We start from the raw sequence: 15,079 nt of genomic DNA, 5'->3' as shown, positions 1-15,079 counted from the left end.
AAAAAAACTCCGAGAACCAAATTTTCCAATAAGTAAAACTTTGCATCCAAGTTTCTAATTTGGACAAAGATTCCTTACATAAAGCTCCATTTATTAATTTTTTTTTAATGAAAGTTCCCTATTTTGAAGTTTTCAAACTTATTGAAAAAGATTCATCCATTTGTGTTTTTTTTTTTTTTTACTTTTTTTTTTTTTTTCAATTCAAACCTAGTAAATATTGAAAATAAATCTCAATATTTAATCATTTCTTTGATAACAACTCTAAAAATGATATCTTTCCCAATTTCAATTTTAATCAATTTTATTTTATTACTTTTTTAAAAATATTTATTAATTAAGTTGGTAGGCTTATTGTAGGAGCTTTGCTCCTAGAAATGCATTTCATTGCTGAAAAAGTTGTAAGACTCTTCCCCTATAATTGTCTTTTTTGTTGGATATCAAATTTGTAAAAAATTTAAATTTCCTAATTTTTATTTTTATGATCAAACGATGTTTTTAGAAACTTCCCATTTTTCAAACCAGTTTTTTTTCCCAATTTTGAATTTTGTTTATATGAAATTTTTTATGATTTTAGATTTATTAAAAATTTAAGTGCTCATGCATTTTAAAAATTATATTATTTTAATTTTAAAATATGAGATAATTTTATGCTAAATGAAAATAATAATAATAATAGAAATATATATATATATACATATGTATATATATATGTATGTATATATATGTATATATATATGTATACATATATATACATACATATATATATACATATGTATATATATATATATGTATATATATGTATATATATATGTATATATATATACATATGTATATATATATACATATATATATACATATATATACATATATATATATACATATGTATATATATATGTATGTATATATATGTATATATATGTATATATATGTATATATATGTATATGTATGTATGTATATATGTATGTATGTATGTATATATGTATGTATGTATATATATGTATGTATGTATCTATATATGTGTGTGTGTGTGTGTGTGTGTGTGTGTGTGTGTGTGTGTGTGTGTGTGTGTGTGTGTATGTATGTATTTTTATATATATGTATATATATATATGTGTATCTATACACATGTACATGTGTACGTGTACATGTACATGTGTACATGTACATGTATATATGATGTATATATACATGTATGCATGTATATATACATATATATACATATAAATACATATATATATACATATATGTGTGTGTGTGTGTGTGTGTGTGTGTGTGTGTGTGTGTGTGTGTGTGTGTGTGTGTATAATTATTTATTTATTTATATTTAGATTTTAGATTTTAGTTTTATTGTGAAATGAATTGTTGATACATTTAACTTTAAAAATATATATAATTTAGTCTAATTTTAGAATTTAAACAAGAGCTATATTTGAGCTTGAGTCCCTGGCTTTTGTGAAGAATCTGCCTTATATGAGGAGTCTAAAGTGGGGTTATTTTATGTATCAGCTAATAGATATTTACATATTTATCGTATATATATGGATGTATAAGTCTATGTTTTATGTACTACCATAATGAGTATACCATGTTGGTGTGTTCATACTTATAAACAACCCAAACTTCTACACTCTAAGAAAATCTACTAAGTACTAATCTTCGCAATAACTCCTATTGATTCAACCAGAATAATTGGAGGAGGGACAAAGGATAGGCCTTCTTCACTCACAAGACAATATAAGTTGTTTGTGAATTTGCACAAGGCTTTAATCTCACCTTTCCATATCCGATATTTTCCTTCTAGCTTCCTCATCTTTCATAGCATGTGTGGAGTCATAAAATTCTTCCATAACTTGTGCAAAGGAAGCATGACCTAGATCAATTTTTGTAACACGATACTCATTGAAGCAACTTGATCCCTTGTCTTGTCCATTGCATGAGTTATAATTTACAAAATTATAGATCCATATTCTCTCCCTACAACCTTTCTAAATTGCTTAGTTTTCCTTTCTCATCTAATCAATTGATTTGGTTCGGTTCAAGATTTCATACAATTCAATGTCTAGATCAAGTTCCTTCTCTTGACTCCTATGTATCCTTTGGCTCACCACCTATTATGGAACATGAAAAAACAAACATAAGAACATACATAAAAAGAAAAGAAAACACAATTTCTCCATAAAAGAGAAAATTTAGAATTTTATCATAATTTCTCCACGTTTCTCCAAAATGGGATTTTCTCTTTTAGAAAAATTATTTTCTCTTACAACTTCTCCTAGATTTTAAAATAAATAAAAAATCTCCCTTCTTTTTTATTTATTGACAATGCAAGGTTTATGAACTAATGACCTTCCCAAAGGGAGGCAAGTCAACTCACCATAGGTGTGAAAAAGGTTTTCACAAAGTTTCTTGAATCCTCAAAACTTTCTCAACTTTGTTTTTCTCTATTTGTGTGTGATAATGAAATGGCTAAGACTTTCTTACATAGACTAAGAGAGGGGTAAATTTTGTATTAAGACAAGAAGATATACAAAAGGGAGAGTTCGGCAAAGAACTCTAGCCCAATCAACAAGGTCATAAATTTCATGAGATGATTCGGGGGGGGAGGGGGGGCAATTATCCCCTATACATAACATTCCAATCTTGCACATGTTCAAAAGCCCATTTAGCCAAGCAATTTATAACTCCATTCCACTCCCAAGGGATGTAAGTAAAACAAACAGAATCTAGTGTGGCCAACTAACATCCGCAAGCACCTATGAAGTAAGCAAGTTCACCACCACTTAGGAGTTAGATTCACATATAATCCTATGCCAACCCCAAAAACAACATTGTTCCATAGCATGTAAAATGGCTAGTGCCTCCATAAGATTGTTACTATGACAATCCTCAAGCATCAAAAGACTTTCTTACATAGATTTTCAACTTGAAAATCCACTTTAATGACTACTAGCTAATATTAAGAAAATTCCTTGTGTCTACTTTTGGGTTTCTAAGTTGTTTTTATGAATAGTCCCTTTCTATTAATAAATTAATATGCTAGTTACAAATTCACAAAAAAGGGGTTAGGGGATACAAGATCACCCCGTGAGAGTTCACATGGTCAAAGTTGGATACAATAACTATTCATCAAAAAAACATTTAAGTAGCTCCCTCAAGACGCCAGAGTAGTGCCAGCCAAGGGAGGTGGTTCATCACGATCATTAAAACCCCAAGCATCCCTATGATTGGTAGGCAAACTAGGAGCAGTCCATCCATCAACAACAACATTAGTAGCTTGTTTTTATCTTTCTCTTTCGTTTGCGATGGAGATATAGCCAAATTTAGGTGGAAAGGACATTTGGAGCTAATAGCACTAGGAGGATCAGGAGGAGGGAGAACTGGGGACCATCCAGAGCCACAAGGAGGTGGAGAAGCTAAGTGACACCACCAACCATCATCACCACCACTTGGAGAGTGGTGGCAAGGAGCCTGCGAGTGTGGCGTGTGTGAGTGGCGAGCAAAAGAACTACGACCCCAATGACGACCCAAAGGCGAAGTATGGTTAGCTGAGTCAAGAGGCACTCTAGCGACTGTGCAAGGTGCATTACCCCAGTGATTGAGTAGCTCTAGAAGGTGGGCCACCTCCAGAGCCACCTTGTTATCTTGAACTTGTATCTACAACATCACATTATTACAAATGCATGCTTTAGTGTACATAGAAACATTGATATCAAGAAAGTTGTGAGTGAAAAGAACAGCATTCCTATTGTTCCATAAATTAAACAAAATCTCCATCCTGAAAGTATGTCGGATCTAGGAAAATTTCCTAGGGATCCTAGAGGAATCACCCAGCACAATCATATTCCAAGAAAAGGGTTTGAGCCTGAGATGCTTGAAAAAATAATGTATCCAATTCCAATAATTTTGAGCATGCCTATAGAACCAAAAAAATGCAAAAAAGATTCAGGATGCCCACAAAAATGACAATGAGGATTTGAAACACCAAGATGATTGATTCGCAACCCAAGGGGAAGCCCTTGAAACAACAAGCACTGGGAAAAATAGCCAATCTTTGGCTCAGCGATAGCACTCCATATAGTGGCAAATCACATTCCCCAATGATAAGTAGAAGACTAAAGATGCTAGCGATGGCTGAGAGTATCCACCATAGGTAGACAGGGAGAAAGCTAGCAATATCCTAAGTTGGGTTTGTAACTAGTGAAGGGTGTGGTAGGATACCAATTCCAATCTTTCCACCAAGGTTGCACAAACTAGATGCCCTCCTTGTGGATTAAATAATTTGGAAGGGCAAAGAGAAGAAGATCAAAAGTTTGTTGATCTGTATGAGCAAGGTAGATCTAGACCTAAATATCCACCCAAGATTTGAGACTCATGGAAATCCTAGAGAAGAGATCTTTAGGAGTCTTGATGTCACATTTGAAAAAATGCAGAGTACTAGCACCTTGAGTCTTGGCCAAAGGAACACCCTAAATGGAAAACAACAGTGACCACCAAAGGTTTTGCTAATTTAAAGAAAGCCCATCATGAAACCCATCACCATCCCAGTGAAGCCAAGGCTTAACAGCTTCTCAAGCTTTCCAAATGCTTTTGATAACAAAGGAGCCCTGGATATGAACAGGTTCTTGCATAATGAGAAGGGTCTTAAGACCAATCCCCTTCCAAGTAGGCCTGTTAACAAGGAAATTAGAAGAGATACAATGTCAAACCAACACTTTCCAATATTCATCACCATTGAGGGCATATATAATCCACTTAGCACAAAGAGCGAGCCCTTGCTTCTATGTGGAAATAAGGCCAAGACCTCTAGACTTTTTGGGGAGATAACAAAAATTTTGAGCAACCCTATAAAAACCATGATGATCAGACCCAGAAGCCCAAAGAAAATCACAAAGAAAATGCTCCAACTTGAGGTAGGAAGCTTTGGAAGGAGCCCAACAAGAAGAGTAATACACGTGAGTAGCCGCCAACACCTTGGAGCAAATCTAGTATTTCCCTGCAAGAGAAAGGGGTTTAGTAATCCAATAATCAACCCTTTTTTCATTTTTTATGAGCATAGCATTCCATAATTCCACCGAAGAAGCTTGAAAGGCAAAGAGGATGCTCAAAAAGTTGAAAATCTCTTCATGGGTAACCCATTTCCACTCAAATTGAGAAAACCAAGGTGACAAAAGGAAGGAAGAATTTCCTGTAACAAAGTGTCTTGTGCTATTGAATAGCCGAACCAGAAGCTTGACAAAATGTGTCCAAGCATTGCAAGGCATTAGTGATATTTTCCTCATCCTCCAAGAGAGTGAGAAAATAGTCATTAGCAAAGTGGCCATTGACAAGCTAAGAAGAAGATTTAGGAAAGGAAATTCCACAAACCAAACCAGAAAAAGCAAAGTGGGCAAGTAAGTAACCAAACCCTTCAATAGCAAGAACATACAAAACTGGGGCCAAAGGGCATCCCTGTCAAATAGATCAAAAAATCCCAAAGGCTTCAAATTGAGATCTATTAATGGTAATAGAAGTGTTAGCATCACCAAAAAGCATTTCCACAGATTGAAGGAAATTATGGTTGAAACCCAAATCCTAGAGCATAGCCAAAATGAAGGGCCATTCAATTTGATCATAAGCTTTGGCAAAATCATTTTTTAAGAACATATTCTCTTGGTTGAACATGCAAGCCCACTCCATGCCTTCCCAAACAATAATGATTTTGTCAATAATATACTGGGACTTGATGAAACTGATTTGTTTTGGGATCACAATTAATTGAAGATGTCGAATCTTAAGAGATAAAGCCTTAGCAATGATCTTGTCTAACACATTAAGCAAGGTGATGGTTCGCTAGTTGCATCCTCAAGGTAACCAACTTTACCTATGAATTTAATGTTTCCTTTGTCAATGATGGCTCCAAGCCTCTTAGTGTGGTAGGCTTCAAGATATAATTTGTGTAGGTCTAGACCAATAGACTCCCAAAGGTATCCATAAAATTCACAAGGGAACCCATCACACCCAGGGGATTTTTCATCTTCCATAGAAAAGAAAACCACCTTGGGGTCCCTAATGGTGAGAAGTTGTTCACATAAATCTCGTTGCTCAACTCCTAAGTAGTTTGGAGTAACATAAATATACTTTATAAGAGCTTCCTCCCAGGCAATCAAATTTCCCTATGAAGCAAAAACATTTTCATATTGATTAACATAGGCTTGCAAGATGTCAAGGAGATTGGAAAGAATAGCATTGCCATGTTTAATCTTTTTAATCCCAAAGTTGGTATGATGGGCTCTGAGAGCCTAGAATTATTCTTTAGAAGCTTTATCACCAACCTCCAACCAGTGGAGTTGAGCCTTGATTTGGGCACCTTGCGTAGCATAGTTATTAGCGCTTTGTTTCTCATGGTGAAGCTTGGAAAGCTAGACTTGCAAATCAAAATCAAATGGGTTAAGGGTAAGAGCTTTAGAAGCCTTCCTGAGAGCCTTGGTATTGGCTTCATAAGATCTTTTTTTGAAAATAGCCAATTATCGCCAATGGATGTGAAGTAACCTAGCGGTTCTAGTAACACCATTCCACCATTGAATCCATCATGTTTGAGAATGGTGACGTGGCTCCAAATTCCAGACACATAGGATATGAGAAATAGTGGAAGCATGTGCAGCACGAACTTTTTGAGGAAAATTTGCATTCTGAAAAATTGTTGGAGAACTGTTTCCCAAAAAATGGTAAAATAAATGGGATAGTGGTCTGATAACATCACATCGGGCAGAGGAATGATAAGTAACTCTTGATCTTTAGAAGAAAAGAAAAAAGATTGTGTATTAATCATAGCACAATCGAGACATTTTAAAATAGGATCAGAGCCAACTCCAAAATTAGACCAAGTGTGTCAAACCTCACTCTATTGGCAATGGTTAGCATTGGGGTCAAAAAGGGCCAATTTATAGCACATGTAGTACCACACTTCCCTTTCCCCAACTATCCAACAAAAGGGAAAAATACCTTCCTTGTCAGAAGCCATCTCTACCATATTAAAATTTCTTCACATGACCCAAGTAACTAGTGGCAAGTTGTCAGCCATCTAGTACCGAAGTTGAGATATTTCCACAACATCATTGGGAGCATAAACATTAACTATACCAAAGGAATGATTATTGATAGAAGGAAAAGTCTAAATAATTATGTGCATGGGGTCAAAACCATGTGAAATAATAACATAATGAAGATGAGGTGACAAAAGAGTAACCACACCACCTCTACAAGTTTCATGTTGAGAAGAAAACATAATGTCATCTAGCCAAATGACACGACATGTAGAAGAAAGTACAAAACAAGAAATCTTAGCTTCTTGCATACAAAGAAAATCTAAATTACCAAGTCTATGATGGGTATCCCAAACATAGTACTTTCTAGAGAGGTCTATAAGACCTCGTACATTCCATGATAAAAAATTCATGAAACCTCTTCCATATCTTCCTCATCCTCAAGGGATGAGTAGTTATTTTGCAAAAAAGTAGAAACTGGGTTGAAACCGAATGGAAACCCTTCGAGAGTGATGACCTATCGCTTCCCCTCTAGTTTCTCAGCACGTCCAGGAGGACTACGAGAATTTTGCCCATTCTGAGTCTCAATGGAGGATGCAACAAGCAAAGTGTGAACCACTACAAGACTAGTAGCCCTCGTAGCCGCATTGATCCCCTATGACAAAATAGGGTCTAAATCATGTGATACAATAGGAATTGACCCCAGTGAAACCATCATCAACCCTATAATGACTGAGGTTTGTGCGCCATTCTAAACATGAGGAGTAGAAGCTAAAGCAACATTCAGCCCTTGCACTCAATAGTGGTCCATTCCTCTTTTTCTTTTCCTTTTGTTGGCTTAACAGGAGCATCCTTGGGTGGAGGTTTAACCCTAGGCACTGCCAAAGGGCAATCCCCAATATTGTGTCTCATCGACTGACACCTATAACAGGTGTTTGACAGGTTCAAATAAAGCACCTTCTAGAGAAGGTGTGAGAACCAATCTAAATCTCCACATAATCCTTAAGATCCTTGGAGAGATCAACCTCAATGCAAACACATTTTAAGAGTGAGCATTGAAAAAATTCTCATGTTCCTTGGTAACAACTTTGCCAAGAGTTTTGGCAATGGACTCAATAAAAGGCTAGCATGGTAGGAGAAGACGAGGAAACTCAACCAAAATAGGAACCCAAAGATTTTTTTCATTAGAGATTGTAATCAACTCTCGTGACCACCTTTGGAACACAAGCAAGGAGGAACAAACTAACTAGGGGTAATTTCCAAAGACCACATCAGCCTGGGATGGGTTAGCAAAGTGGAACAAAAAAACCTTTGGTAAGGTTTTGCACAGCTTCAAGGGGGACTCGGTAAGGAGTCCAACTCTTGGTAACCCATTCTTTGAGCATGGCTTCATGAGGAGTCCTACCCACAAAATAACCTATCAAGGTTTGTTGTTCTGACCATTCACATGTAGTGTCAAATTCTCATAGAGGAAGATAATATTAGGATTACCTCATGAAAGACCTTCAGGATGAACTTGCAAGGATATTTGTTCAATGGAGGCACCATGGCTATCCGAAGCAACAACGTGAACATCAGTGTCAACTACTGGGTCACAATTAGCCAGGGCCATTATAAACTATCCCTAAAAAACTCCCACAATAATTGTGGTTTGATAGATGGAGATGACAGAAGGAAAGCTTAGATAGAGAGTCGTACACAGGAGACGTGTGAAACCCTAACAGAGCGAGAAAAAAACTCCTAGAACCAAATTTTTCAATAAGTAAAATTTTGCATCCAGGTTTCTAATTTGGAAAAAGGTTCCTTACATAAAACTCCACTTATCATTTTTTTTAAAGAAAGTTCCCTATTTTGAAGTTTTTAAACTTATTGAAAAAGATTCATACATTTGTGTTTTTTTTGAACTTTTTTTATTTTTTCAATTCAAACCTAGTAAATATTGAAAATAAATCTTGATATTTAATCATTTCTTTTAAAACAACTCAAAAAATGATTTCTTTCCCAATTTCAATTTTAATCAATTTTATTTTATTACTTTTTTAAAAATATTTATTAATTAAGCTAGTAGGCTTATTGTAGGAGCTTTGCTCCTAGAAATGCATTTTGTTGTTGGAAAAGTTATAAGACTCTTCTCCTATAATTGTCTTTTTTGTTGGGTATCAAATTTGTAAAAATTTTAATTTCCTAATTTTTATTTTTATGATCAAACAATGTTTTTAGAAACTTCCCATTTTTCAAACCATTTTTTTTTCCAATTTTGAATTGTGTTTATATGAATTTTTTTTATGATTTTAGATTTATTAAAAATTTAAATGATCGTGCATTTTAAAAGTTATATATTATTTTAATTTTAAAATATGAGATAATTTTATGCTAAATGAAAAAAATTGTGTGTGTGTGTGTGTGTGTGTGTGTGTGTGTGTGTGTGTGTGTGTGAAATGAAGTGTTGATACATTTAACTTTAAAAATATATATAATTTAGTCTAATTTTAGAATTTAAACAAGAGCTTTGTTTAAGCTTGAGTCCCTACCTTCTATGAAGAATATGCCTAAGGAGTCTAAAGTGGGGTTGTTTTATGTCTCAACTGATAGATATTTACATATTTATCATATATGTATGAATGTGTAAGTCTGTGTGTTTTATGTACTACCATAATGAGTGTACCATGTTGGTGTGTTCATACTTACAAAAAAAACTCTTTTACATACAAATTTATAGATATGTGTTTTGCCAAATTCTTTGATATAGCATAGTTCTGGCAAGTGGCAGGTCTAAAGTATTTGTTTTTGTCTTTACCAAACTTTCAGTATCCTAGCCCGTGATATTTGACATCAGCTTACCAAAATCATAGCAATTAAAGAGATTATTACAAATTTTTAAATCACATACTTTTGTGCAAGGACTGGTCTAGATTTCATACACCCTTGGTTTAGTTCGATACCATCCAAGAGTGGGTAGAAAATTGTTATCTACAACACCCCCAGGATTAAATGAAAGACGAAGATAACTTCCACAAGAGATTGGCAAGACAATTGCATGAAGATGCAAGAATGGTATTATTGATAATGGACTTGATTGACATCCAATAGATTTATTTTAAATGTACGTAATAGGCCTCCTTATATAGGAGAGGTGTTAAGAGACAAAGATAAGGAGAAGATAAGATATCACCTACACAAGGTGGAATCACATGTCCACCAAAGGTGGATCATCCTCCATTATGCAATGAAGTATGTGCGATGATGAGAATGATAATGTGATAAGTGCACTAAAGGTGGAATGAGGTAACAACTATGACCACCTAGAGTAGAATTCTCCTACACCATATGTTTAATTGAGGTGAAAATTCCCCAAGTGCCTCAATCACAAAATAATATGCAATGCATAATCCTATGTAAGCTTAAGTAAGTGTAATTAGTGAATATTTAATTACACCAACAAAAAAATTCCTGACAATAGTTTTCAATATTATTAATAATTAGACAAAAGGAAAAGTTACTAAATGTTTCCTCATATTGGTTATCTTAATTAAGATTACTTCAAGACATGATACTATACTAAATCTCTTTCAAACATTTCTTCTAAATGACTAACTTTTCAATTGAGGTTTAATATGATCTGAATACATAATATTAACACATCATTAATCATATCATTAAGCATGCAAGCTATTTTACAAAATAAGGATGAAACTCTTGTACCTAGATTTGTGTGCACATGATCATCAACCTTGATTCAAGTCAACATCCAATTTGGCCACAATAGTACCACAATAGATCTTTATCTTGGAAGAGAGTTCATGGTAGCCTTTAATGTGTGACAAGGCAAGGTCAAATGAGTCAAGATGCTTTGAAAATGTGAATTGGGGCTTTATGAACTTAGAAATAACAGAGCTTTCATAATCAAATAATATTTTACAAATGTAATATAGAAAAGGAAATTGGCACATCGAAAGTCAATCAAATGAATGATTTAACAGAAGATAAAGAAACAAAAAGAAAGACTTATGAAGACAATGGTTTAACTTCAATTATGTGTCAGCAAAAAATATTATTTCTTGTATTTGCTAATGACCAAGTAGAGATTTAAAGTAATATTAGTAAACACTAGGAAGGACATATAAATCATTTCAAGAGTAGGTAGATAGAAGTAGATAATAAGGTTGAAGAATATAATTATAGTTTCCAAGCCAAAATTCCCATGGAGCAAGCAATACCTAAAAGGCCATCTAAACATCAACAAACAACACCTTTTTGGAATCTTGACTCCAGTATAAATTTGGAAATTACCATAAATTATGATACTAATATCAATATTTGCACCAGAGATGTATCATGCATATAAAATACATTTTAGTCATAACAAACAAGAATTCGCTTGTAATTTTCAACAACTTGCTCTGGATCAAGTCTTGTTTTTGCATATGCATCAATTTTTTGGCCTGCCAGTTGTGAAGTCATAGTTCTTAAGTCTAGAAAATGAAAAATAAAGTTTTCCAACCAATGAAGCATATGCAAGGTCAACCTACAAAATATTTTAGGCAATATCTCCCTGTTATCAAGGCAATAAACACAAAATGATAAAGGATCAAAAGTCATGTACAAATAATTGTGCATGCTTAGATGGCTTACATTTCTAAATTCACCCAAGAAGAATGGCCCATCATCAAACTTCTCCATTGCATTTTCCAGATAATCCAAACTATAGGCTGTCATGATTAAGAAAGCCAAAAACAAAGTCAATTCATCATAAACTATCCAAGGTTAGAAATTTTGAGGCTTTTTTGTTTTTCAAGAAACCTTGGATATGTTGAGCAAATAGTTTAAACATCACACACTAAGGCTTGATTCCTAAGCTAAAAGTATAAATAGTCAAAATTGACTTATTTTTCCAAGTTTAATTTATTCCTTAATGTGTGATATTTAAGGATGACCTTAATTGAATTTATCTATGTTTCAAGAACCATTTTGTTGCTTGCATACCAAGTGCTTCTGACGCGTCAGATTTTGACTTAGCATAGGCAGTACATTATGCTTTTGCAAATGAGTCTATATAATTCAGTAGCTCATTGGAAGCCTCCTTTCTTTGTCATATATTGTGTAGTTCTAATAGATCTAGCTATTTAAACAATATAGACATTAAAAGAAAAACATTCCATTTTATAAATTGCTTATCAAACTAGTTAAGTCCAAGGTCTACCCCTTGCTCTACTTCCTAACAAGTAAAACACTTTTGCTACTAGTACTATCATTGACTCACTAGTATTAACAAGCCAGAAAAGCATAAACAATTTGATATGGTGATGCAACTTATTAAATGTAATAATTATATAATAGTAACGATAAAGGAAAGTTAAGAAGTCCATATGAATGATCATAAATAAAATGTCTTCACTAGTTTTAGTAATTTGACTATTGTTAGATCATTAAAAAAACACCAACCACATAGCCATTTTGAAATGCTTATATGGATTGTGACATGAAACATTAGTAAAGGAAAAAATTATCATTTTAAAGGCATTATATACCATGGGAATGAGTTTAGGCCCTCCAAAATTGTTCTTCAGATATTCCAACAGATCCAAACTCTCTCTTGTGACTTTGTCATTGAGTTCAAGAGAAGGAACCTAAAAAAATAGGCATAAAAACATCTTATAATTTTCTCTTTTGCATGTAGCATTCCTATAAAAACTAACAACCAATATGTGTGGATTTCTCTAAATATATTTAAACCTCTTATTTAAAGAATTGCACATAAGTTGGATACCTTGTTAGGAGGCTAAACCTTTTCCTTGTACCATGTGGGTCTGCCTTTTAGATTTATTGGAACTATCTCAATATCACTCAGACCCTGCATTGCATTTTACTTATTGTTAATGACAAGGCAATCTTCATGGGGACTAAAAATCTCCACCTTATATAAAACCATGCATATAGAAACAAGACAAGCCAAATGAAAAGTAAACCACCTTGTATTTTCTACTAGCCCAAACATGCTGAGAAAAGGGGTAGGTCAAGCCAATGTACAATTTGGAAAGCTCAATTACACTAGAAACAAACTAAAATGTAAACAAAAATGCAATTCCAATAGAATCGATCAAATATATCAAGATCGATCATACCTTGTGGTTCCATCAAACAATGGGGGAGGCTTAGATTTGGAATTCAAAATAGGGGGGATTGAATATCTACAATGCAATTTAGAGGCCATATGTATTGAATGAACATCTACACATGTAAATTCTTGACATTATCAAAATGAATTTTTTTTATAAGTGAGAAAGATCATTTATACTAACATTGCTACCATTATTGTTTGAAAATTACTAGTAAACTAAATTTCCTACAAACACAAACCCCAAACTATTACTTTGCCTCTGAGAAAATCAGAACACAATCTTCTAAATTTCCTCACAATTGAAAGCAACTTGTTAATATAGTTTCTGGCACTCGTTGAATGCAATGGGTTGTCGTAGAGGTATTTATATACTACAAATATGGTGGTGGAAGAGAGTAGGTGCATGCACTTATGTAGCGCAGTAAAAAAAAGGAGTAATATATATCTACTCATCAAAATGTTGAGGTCACTCGTGACATTGCACATTATCAATTGGAAAAAAACTTTGTTGATTTTTAGAGTGGATTTGAATTATATAGAGAATATCGCTATTGGAATCTTATCTTCCATAAAAAAGGGGGCTTACAAGTAGATAGACAATACAAATTTTGTTTTAGCATCCTCTAAAACAAACTATCAAACTATGGTCCACATTCAAGGTTGATGCACTCCAAATAATAGAAACCAAGGTTCCAAGCATGGAAGGCCCAACCTTATGATAATTTAATAGTTTTAAAATGGGGAATGGTATGAGATGAGTTCGCTTGGAAACAATGGAAACTTTGTATATCAAGGACTAGTATGAGAGGAGTGTGCTTGGAAATAATGGAAACTATGTATATCAACCCAAAGTAAAGGAAAAATAATACTCCTATGTATATATCTGACAAATGGCTATATATTATTGGTATCCATTATTTAAAGAAACATATTAAACTTTCCATATTTATATTAATCTTTTTTTGTGATTTAATTAAGACATATATCAAAGAGATCTTACTAACATGCCTAAAATTAAATGTGATGAGATAACTCTAAAATGATATTGTATATATTTTTCATCATTACAAGAATTATCAATTTTTTTGTAGTAGCACACAAGTGGCCTAATCGAGAAAAAATACACTAAAATCTTGTATGAGTTCAACATCTAAAGTTTAAACACTTATCGCAATAATGATTGATTACTAATATCCATGGACTTGTATTCATCCAACAAAAGCAAGGACTGTCAGAAGAGATAATTGCCTTCAACAATATTATCTGAAATGAGGAAAAAGAGGTGAATAATGTCCCAATTTCACTCTCTTCTCTCTCTTCTCCCTTAAAGTGAACAGAGAAATCATTTCATTATAATCATCTATAAAATGCCAAACCTTCAAAAGGAAAGTTCACCTTGTATAAAAACTATACAAGACATAAGTTAAAATAATTTAATAAATGAAAGAATGGACAAATTGAATTTGGCATCTTCAAAACTAAAAAAATAAAAATCAATCTTTTTAGAAATCAACAAAAAAAAAAATTAAATGTAAAATATTATATTCAATAACGTACACATTTGAATATATAAGTAATATTCAGTTTAATGTTCTTCAAATGTTCCAGATAATAAAAAGAACATGGAAACAAATGGTGCAGCACAATTCTTCATTCAAAAACTACCATATACTAGTAGGGTTATTCAGGTCGTTAATATCCACGTTGAGTTTTATTTACTTATAATAGTAGACTGCTCAACACACTCAAACCCTGCAATAGAAAGAAACAATATTAAATTCCCAAACCATATCAAACTAAGAATAGAAGTAAACTCATTGAGGTGAGAAAGTACCACCCATAGGTAATGTGAATAATGCCAACATCAGAAACAAGGATATGGGCAAAGATTGATTAGTGATTTTGTTTTGAAAATTTACAAAAAAAAATTCTATCTTT

The 15,079-nt window shown here is 33.4% G+C and overlaps 1 pseudogene; it reads right to left on the bottom strand.

Moving 5' to 3' along the window:
- Nucleotides 1-7,540: 7,540 nt before the first annotated feature.
- Nucleotides 7,541-13,333, bottom strand: LOC149576197 (glutathione S-transferase L3-like; annotated as a pseudogene).
- Between the last annotated feature and the right edge of the window lie 1,746 nt (nt 13,334-15,079).

This window comes from Cupressus sempervirens, chromosome 1 (genome assembly GCF_028749045.1).
Source record: "Cupressus sempervirens isolate cs-2001-9-10 chromosome 1, ASM2874904v1, whole genome shotgun sequence".
Classification (NCBI taxonomy): domain Eukaryota; kingdom Viridiplantae; phylum Streptophyta; class Pinopsida; order Cupressales; family Cupressaceae; genus Cupressus; species Cupressus sempervirens.
The sequence above is the reverse complement of the archived record's forward strand: the minus strand, read 5'-3'. Positions and strand labels throughout refer to the sequence as shown.